Raw genomic sequence first — 9,962 nt, 5'->3', positions numbered from 1 at the left:
TCTGTCTACATTGTCTTTTCTTATCTGTTTCTTGTTTCTTACTGTTATTATTTTTTGTGTTGTACGGTGTCCTCGAGTGCCCAGAGAGGCGCCTTTAAATAAAATGTATTATTATTATTATTATTGATTTTATATTCTTATATTACATTACCACAGAAAATTCTCTTTATTAATGCACCACTTTTGAAACTGTAGCAACAGCTATCTTTGAGCAATGATTATCTAGTGTCACCACTGAAATAAAATAGATAATTTGCTTCTCAGTGAGGTATACGCACATTTAACTGCAAATGGTTTTGATATTTGCATGAATCTTGACGTACAAATCAACTTCACATCTTTTGTTCTTATCCTCCACTTCATCCATTACAATCATAGAACTTATAGATATTATTACTTACAGGTTTCATTTGTAAGATTCTGGCACATTTTACACGTTATCTTTCTGTATTAATCACTTTTTATTCCCAATGTGTGAATGAGTTGTAATGTAACTTAGCCATATTATGCTTTGAGAGTTTCCCTAGATTTGTTGTGCATGTAAAATGTCTGACAGGTGGAGGGTGAATAGTGGTGCTGCAGCAATGGGCGGCATGAGACAAATAATGTTTCAAGAGTCAAGAACACTTAGGGATGTAAACCTATTATAAACCCCTTAAATGTAAGTATCAACCATTGTGTATAATATGATCTGATTAAAAAAAATATTGGTTTTCCTGTGGACTGGCTTTTATGCGTTTCTAAGTAGGGATTTTCTGTGATGGTTACACTTAATCCTGAGTGCCTTCTTTTCTGCTTCCCTACAGTGTCCAACACAAGGTAACGTAGCTAGTTAGTAGCATGGAGTCAGTGGTCCAAATAAAATATAGGAATGCAGATGACTGTATTATACTATACTATACTATTAATTACAATTTATTCGTACTTCTTCCACCACAGCACGGCTGCACATAGGCTAGTATAAATATGTGTTACTCATATGACTTTTCTTTTTCTTTTTGTCCAATTTTACCAGTGATCCAGTAATTTGCTGCACTCTTGGCTGACGCACCATTCCGGCACTATTCAAGGGCATTTAGGGTCATTTCTGGTCAGCTGATGACCTCTGTTACATGAAAGACCTGTTTACTTCTCCTGACTGAGCTCTCTGCTTTCAGCTTTTTGTTCTTTTATCGTAAAGTTCAGCCCACACACAAGTACATACAATGTAAATACCTTGTGGAAGTCACGCATACAAACACACACACCCTGACAAGTCCTTTCTTTCTCTCTCTCTTTCACACACAGACACACAGACACACACACACACACACACAGAGTGCTGGTATACTAAGTAAGTGGCTTGATGTATTGAATGACAGTGTGTCAAATGATTAGACAGTTTCCAGTAAAGCTCCTGCTGCTGGCGTACAATCTACACATGATCCCAAAATGTTGCTTTTAGTCATTTTAATGATTGAATTGCAGTGTTTGGTCACATCAGGCATCCTCACACCGATTTCCACCCCCCACGGATCAGAAACTGCCAGAACTGAAGGAAAAAGATGCAAACAAGAAATAGATTTCTGTTACGTATTTTTTTTTTTTTTTACATAATTAAGAAATACCTTTGCAAGTGCTCCCATCATTTGATGACATAAATCCTGAGTTTGCCCGCAGATCCCTTCCCTGTCTATATGATGTAACCGTGACACCCCTTCTGTTCTGTCCTGTTGTCATTTAAAGCAACACTATGTAAGATCCGGTATTTACTGCGATTTGGCGCCACCAGTTTCAGAGTGCAATACCGCTGTCGTAAATATTGACAGCTGTACATGTGCATTTGTTATCCTTACATTACTTATCATCAAAAGTTAACAACTTTGCTAACACAGACAAACATCAAGCTAGTGCAACCACACAAGACATAGTAAGCCAGCTAATATTACTGATTAGTCCAACAGCAAGAGGGCCAGCACGGCGTCTGTCTTGCAGCCTTTTATTTCACAAATCTCTCGCTAACGACTAAAAACCAGTTTGAGATTTACTCTTGTCCGGCACAGTGCTCTTGCTGGGTCATTCTCCTTTTCTCCTGCTTCCTCCATCAACTCCTGCTTGGGTCTCTTAGCCTCTGCCATTAACTATGCCTCAGTGTAAACACTAAGGCCAATCCCAAACTCCATACTCACAGACTCACAGACTCTGAGGCGCATTCTCGCTGAATCCCTGAGGCTTTAGGGCTGTCCGACTGTCAAATCGTCAAGTGCATGAGGGCTTTCTGGCAGACATTTTTAGCCCTTTAGCCATACTTTCCATAAGTCTGCATTTCTAAAGACTTTGCCTGAGGGAATTACCCCACAGTTCATAGCACTGTGACATTAAACACAGGGGCAGCCCAGAAGCAATTGATTATTTGAAAATTAACTCTCGTCCACTTTATAAGAAATTCAAATCAGGCAGTCTCAAGCCCACACTTGCAGGCTGTGTAACACTGTATGGTGTTGTCAAGGTAACTTGATTTAATAATACAATATAATATTAAACCTTATTCATAAGGAACATATAAAAACAAAGTTACAAAGTGCTTTACATGTCTGAACCACATTTCAGGACAAGGAGTCAAATAATTTAGGCAGTTAAAATAATACAGACATAACAATAAATAAAACCCTAAACAATAAAGATACTAATAATAAAAAATGATGGATGTCACTGTTATGTTGCACTTGCACTTACTAGTACAGCAAAGCTAATTAGCTTATTTCACAGCATTTACTTCACGTTTTATGTTCCATAAAATATGATCCAGAAAGTCAGTGACGTAGTTGGTGGTGTTACTCATCCTGACTTGGCGAAAATTACATGAACAGGCGTACAGGGGCACATGAAAATTAAAATGCATTCATGCTAGTTTCTTTAACTGGTGTTATCTGATTTATCTCAATTCCTTAACCTGATGCAGCAGGTTTACCTTCTGCATGACGTTGTAATGTCAGATTGCTGCCAAAAGCAGGGGAATAACAGGTAACAGATAAAATCAGTCCACAGTGTTCTTTTTCTTACCTTACAGTTTAGGCCATTCATTCAGTGGCCACTCACCTTTATCTTGAAGCACGAGGGTCAGATAGTTTTAACAGGAACACTCCACTCCATGATTCTGGATAATCATATCCATTGTTGTCACTTACAGAGAAGAATCATATAAAGTATAATTCACCTGATAAGAAGCTGATTATGTAAGAGTTGAAAAGTTATATTCAATGTGAAATGTATTCCCACACACATGGCTTACAGCTGTCGCTTTATTGGTGGTGATTTCATGACCTGCCATATACAGAGATAGTGCCATGGAGTGCCAGTAGTATGCAGGTGTTCAGTCCAACAAGGAGATAAAACGTTAAGTCAGCATTAACCTGCAAGACATCTGCCAGATGGTTTCCAACTGACTTGCAAGGATTTCCTTATCCCGTGTTCTTTGGAAATCAATTTTTCCTTTTTTTTCCCGGATGATTAAGGCAACAGTTGGCAAATATAATCAGAAGGATGGAAGAAAAAAATAAGAATTAGTCTCTAATTAATTCTCATTTTACTTTTGATTTCCAAAGGGGGGTTATCAATAGACAGACCAAAATGCCTCTGTAATTGAATGGACCTTCTTACCCTTTCACTGCGTTGATTTGTTGGGAACCGTGTGCAGCTCATGGGAAAAACATTGTTACAGTCACACCTAAGACACATGTGAGACGCTCAAGGACAGTGTGGCGGCTCTAACCTGTTACCATGTGCACCGAAATGAAAAGCAAGACATTCTGCTTTATCAAAAAAATCATTTATTTGTTCTTTCAGAAAAAATATATTGTCCACTTCATTTAATACTGATGAAATCACATATTTAACAGACACAGTCCATATCAGCAGCAACCATCTTGGTATTTTACAAAAATGCCTCAATAGCTAATAATAGTCATTGTATCAAACCCACCAAATATGAGATTATCAGCTTTAATAGGCTCAACCACATTCAGGGTGGGTGGAAATCTATGGGAGGGGGGCCAGACACATCTGCCAGAGTAAACTGAATCTGAGCTCTCTGATTTATCTGGTTCCCAGGCTAGCAAAACAGGCCAAAGGTGCATGTTAAAGGATAATACTGTCTTTATATTTCCGTCCTTGTCTGTGGCAGCACCAAAGCTACATCTATTGTCAGCCATTTCTTAAACAGCGTAACCTATTTTGTGGCGTCTGTGAGTTTACTGCTGCAGGACGGTGCATGTGGGATCGGCTCAAAATAAACTACAGAGCTCATGTTCATTATAGCGAAAGAGCATGTCACCCCGTGCAAAAACTAAACTAACTAAACTAAAATACAGCAAATAAAATACTGCTGAATAAAGATAATAGTTCAGTGTACATAATACAATGTTGTTTTCACTCTACTGAATGACTTGAGTAAAGTAAGTGTGTCTACGTGTCACGCATGAGAGATTTTAATGGCTTTTCAAATGTAGCTTATCAGAATACTAATCAGCACAGTGTGTCCATACACACTGAAAGTAACAGAGAATCTACATCTACAAAAAGTAAAACTCTGAAGAAATTTCTGAGGAACTAATTGTCACACTCTGTGTTATGATTGTGTGCATACCAGCTGTTACTTTCTGTTTGATATGATACACCACAGCCAGACAGACAGCTGTTATCCTCCTGCAGGGTTAAGTGGCTGTTGTTTTAGGTAGATTTTTGTGTGTGCGATTATAAATAGCCCAGAGGAATGCGGTGAAAGGACTTCAGAGGAAGAGTTTATCGCCAGTTGGGCCAAACCTAGTTTCACAAGAAGAAGGAAGTATTTTGTCGATACAATATACAAAACTGCTGAGTTTTCTGGCACTGCTTCTGCCAATGTCATATCTTGGTCACACATGTTGTTTCTCGCTAAATAATGAGAACGTAAGCAAAACCTCACTCCTCTCTTCTTACTATAGAAGTACTGCTATTAAAATCCTATTTCTGGTCAACATTTTTTACACAAGGTAAATATACATACAAATATTTGGTCCCCATGGTGATGACAACATGTGTTGTGAATGGGGAGAGTATTAGCGTAAGCATGCCACATTACCAATTACATCATGGAAGAAGAAACCAGATCAAGCTTCCCGATGTTAGAGACACAACCTGTTCCAACAAAAGACGGTGTGGTGGTGTGTGTATAAGGCATGACAACAATTAAAACAATGTAGAAATCATAAATCATTTTAGAACAAACTTTTGACAACAAACTAAAATTAAAAAAAAAATAAAAAAAAAATTAAAATTAAATGCTGACGATTCTGAAGTAAATTATGGATTTATAATTCTAATGACTAGTTTTCCCAACAGAGCAAAGTATCCCTGCAAAGTAAAAAAGCAAAGCAGCTTCTTGCATCTAAGCTACTTAACAATTGTCGATTGTTTGAAGTGTTTTCCACTCAGATAAGATAATCAGGAAGTGAGTCAGGGTATCACCAGAGTGATGCACACCAAGCAACAAGCTTGTGAAAGATGTCGCACACTATCTGCTCTGTGTTATTTGATCACATTTTTCCTGTAGATTGTAATACTGTGCTGTGTATAGACTCCCTGTGTTTTCCCATGTTGTAATTAATGAAGGCTGTGTTTACACAGTGTATTGAAGTATCTTGTGCAGTAACCATCCACCAGAAATACGTCATTTCAGTCCAGGGCCAGCCTACTTCTACACTACGCAGGCTGCTTTTTGTAGCACTGACTCAGAGGGTGTTTCCCGGCAGTGCACTGAGGAGTGTTAGGGATTTCTCTTCAGCTGACATTGTTTACATTTAGTACATGCTTCACTATAACTGTAATATTGTTTCAAGAAATGCAGAATAGAAAGGAAAACTATCACTGGTTTACCTGAACTAGCAACATTTCAATAACTGCATGACTTTTATTAAATGAAAGCAAAACAAACAACCTTAACTGATCACACACCACTCTTTTTCCAGTTCATTTTTGCACCTGTGCACTACTAGCATGACTAATGGGTTTTGGAGCCAGTGTAAATGTAGAAGGTTTTGAATCTGACAATCACCTGCCCACTATTGTTAGCCCTCTGTGTAGGTGTGTGGAGCCACACTATGACATGACAATTGTGGCTCTGGTGTGATTCAAAGTAGCATTATTACTACAAATGTGACAAACTGTGTAGCATGCACCTTGGAAATATGAATAGTTGAAAGTGACCTGTTGGTGTTTGTATGGCTGGTTTCCAGTAAACTTGTAGGCAGGTTTTCACACTACAATATAGTAGGAGTAAAACTATGATGACTCAAAGCATTTATACATGATAACATCCTCAACTACTTCTAAATTACCTCTTCTGGAAAAAATAGAAATGTTCACTACATGTTTATTATTGAGGTTGTAGTGGAGTTGAACTGGACTGCATTATACTGTGCTAATAGGTGTTTGTAATGTTTCGGCCACCACATTGACATCCACATGAGGGTGGAAGAATCTTATAAGCTCATTTCAATATAATACAGTACAGTCCAACACCACAGCTGACTACGACCTGGGTAATAAACACCAAAAACTTAAAAATGATATGCTATGTAAAGGAAGATGGTGTACCTAATAAGGTAGCCATGGAGTTTATATCACACTAAATTGGCAGTGTGGTGTAACTGTAACCATAGTTATGGAAAGAACCTATAATCCAAAGTGTATTCGTGTACAGTAACAGGTGGGTCTGGTGGAATTAAACCTTTTATGCACAATCCTTATATATTTGGGTCCTTTTTTGTATATGGCTTTCTTGTATTCTGTGATGCCAAAGCCTAAAAAAAACAAAACAAGGTAATTTTAAGAACTGCCAGAAGTGCTCATGCACAATCTCGTCAGTGGTAATGGCTCACAATTAAGGTCTAATTTTGTAGCATTCCCTCATAAACCTGCTTGATCTGGTTTTTCTCTTCTCTGCTTGGAAACCCTCCGCCTGAGGCAAAGCAGATGTTATAACACAGAGAGCTGCTGAAATGGCAGAGGATTCAGTTTCTAAGAATACTGCAAATATTGAAGCGCAGATTTATAGTATTATGGCCAGGCAGTGGAGTAGAGTGCTAACAGTAAATCTGGAGGCCTAGAGGAGGAACAGGAGGAGCATGCCCGTAGAAGAGTCTCAGTGGGTGGGACTTGTGGGCCATGGTGACTCACTGCTGCTCCCTGGTTGGCTCTAATATCTGGCATCTGGAGCTCATTGACAATAACTCCATGGCAACCAGCAGTTGTGGAATTGTAAACAGACTTAGAGACTGGAAAGATGAGCGGGAATCGGGCTTTAGCTGTTTCTTCACCACACGCTCAAAAGCCCCAGTCAGGCTGTCAACTTACTGTATACACACGTGCTGGGGTCAAAGGGAGCAAATGAGGTAAAATGACCAAATGCACATACAGACTGTGAGATAAAGGCCTTCCCTCTTGCACAGTATGAGTAAAATATGCAACTTCATGCAACATTTAGGAGTCAGTGAGGGTGTTTTTCAGATAGGGAGTTCTTTTTGCCTATAAAAAGTGATATATATATATATATATATATAGGGCTGTTACCATTTAAAGATCTTCCTAGTCGACTAGTAGTTGTTATTTCAAGCCATAAGTTGACTTGTCGTTGAACATTTAGGAATTAATTTAATTAATCAAATATATATACATGGTATATATTAACAGCTGCCTGTTGAATGATAACGGCAAAAACAAATACTGAACTTGTTACAATCTTGTTCCTCTCCCATTCCTGCCTGAACCTGCCTTATTTAACTGGATTGGTGTGTGACCTGTAATAAGTAGTTCAGCTTTGGTAACCTTCCTCATTTTTTGCGTAATTAATACTCAGAAAAAGTAGGATGAATCAACGGCAGCAGTAGGCTAGTTCCATGGAGAACTACCATTTTAAACTTTCTGACTAGTTCCTCTCTTCCCGGAACATCAGTGACTGCAGTACTTTAGTACAAATTCAAGGTACTTGGACTTTTCGTATTTCCACTTTAGGTAACTTTATACTTCTACCCCACTACATCTCAGAGGCCTACTGTAGTTATTGTAGCTACTCCACTACATTTGTCTGACAGATTTAGTTACCAGAGGTGTGGACTCACATAACTTTGATTACTTTTGAGTTTAAAATACTTGACACCTACCATAGTGACTTTATTCTAGAACCTATCCATTGTTATTGTTATTCATTAAGACATAAAACATGCAGCGACATGCGTTAAAAACAACAAGACAGGACAGAAACATACAAAAGACAGTTTTTCGTGCCTTTCCTGTCTAGTGAAAACCATTTATCTCCAGATTTAGAGTTTGACTTTTAGAGAGTTTAGAGAAGAGTTTGAATTTTTCTGTTCCTTTATGGGTTGAGAAAATTGTCCTACTTCTCCTGCTTTGAGTGAGAAACTGTGGACAGTTAGTCACAATTAACTCTGCCACGTGCTAATGCTAGAAAGCACCAATCAAATTGACCGTCTCACTGCCATGGCTTACTGGGATGGAAGTAGAACGCAGCTATTGATCATTAGTGAACATCTGTCTGCTGTGAAAAAGGCCTGTTAGCTACTGAGCTAAACTAGTTTTGGAGCTACACTCTACACCAGGTGTCTTCACTTAGTTTGTCTGATTAGACTTCCTCCTCAGGACCACATGGGAGTGTGCAGACTGTGCTTAATGTCTTCGGCTCTTCTTGGAAATAATTTTGTTGCACCTGCTAAACAAGGACAACGGAAACAGTTTGAATATTTATTGTGCATGTAGTTTGGTGATATGTAATTTGCAGTAAGACTACTCCCAACTTTGACCTTAGGCAAATTAGCCAGAATAACTGAAATCACCTGTGTGTACAGCCTCTTTGTCTTTTTGCATGGAATAATTTATTTAATTCAGTTTTTAACAAATAGACTAGAATAGAATACTTTCGGCACGAGCCCACGAAACCTCATGGGAGCAGTTGTTAAATGCCACAAACATAACAACAAAATAAATTCAAATTCAAGTCAGATGCTGGCCCAGAACTGCGAAAACCTACGTCTATGTAAATTTGAATCTTATATTTAGAAATAAAATTTAGCTGGAATTGTTTTGAATATAAATGGATCATCTTACTATGCAAAATTATCTGACCATTGGGTTATTTTTAACCACATTTTTAAAAAAATACATGAGTGCCTTACTACAGTTTGAGTGTTAAGAATCATTTTATTATAAATAAATTAATTTAAAAATGAATTAAAGCTGACATAACACAAAAATGTTTTCACAAACAGAACTGATGACATTCGTGTAGTCTGTGTATTATTAATCTTTCTGTAGTGTTTGCATTCTGTGGAAGTGTACACTTCAGCAAATGGTGACGTCAAACTAAATACTGGAGTTCACAAAATCCCACGTCCCACTTGTAATACAACTAAAAGGCTGATGTGAATGGATTTTCCCAGTCACCGGGGTGTATTCATCATAAATCCAACTTCTAAAATCTAAAATTGGCTGTTGTACAACTTTTACACTTTGAGAATTGATTAAAAAGTCAATCCTGAGCCAATATTGAGGTTATATCTAAAATATAGCAGATTAATGAGAGTATTATTCACCAATGAACTGTTGTCTCCTCCTGCTGGGCCTGATAAGGCTGGAGACATTCTTTACACAGTGTACAAAAATGTCCTCATAGCAGCTGATAAAACGATTTCTTCCTGACACATTTAAATGGTATGAAGTCACCTAACATAAAACACTCTCTATTTTAAGCAACACTAAGTTGTTAACTAATAAATGTCCAACCCTGTAAACACTACTGAATTGTATTAATAAACATAAACAGTTTTTAAATAAGTGTTATTAAGTTGTTAAGTTAATGTTTGAACTAAAAGTTGCCCATCTACCTCTATCAGTTCTCTGTTTTGTGTCAACTGTACAACAGGTTTCAGTAC

Source organism: Morone saxatilis, unplaced genomic scaffold, assembly GCF_004916995.1.
Source record: "Morone saxatilis isolate NCDOM2014 unplaced genomic scaffold, NCSU_SB_2.0 Contig14, whole genome shotgun sequence".
NCBI classification, from domain to species: Eukaryota; Metazoa; Chordata; class Actinopteri; family Moronidae; genus Morone; species Morone saxatilis.
This window is presented reverse-complemented; position numbering follows the sequence as displayed.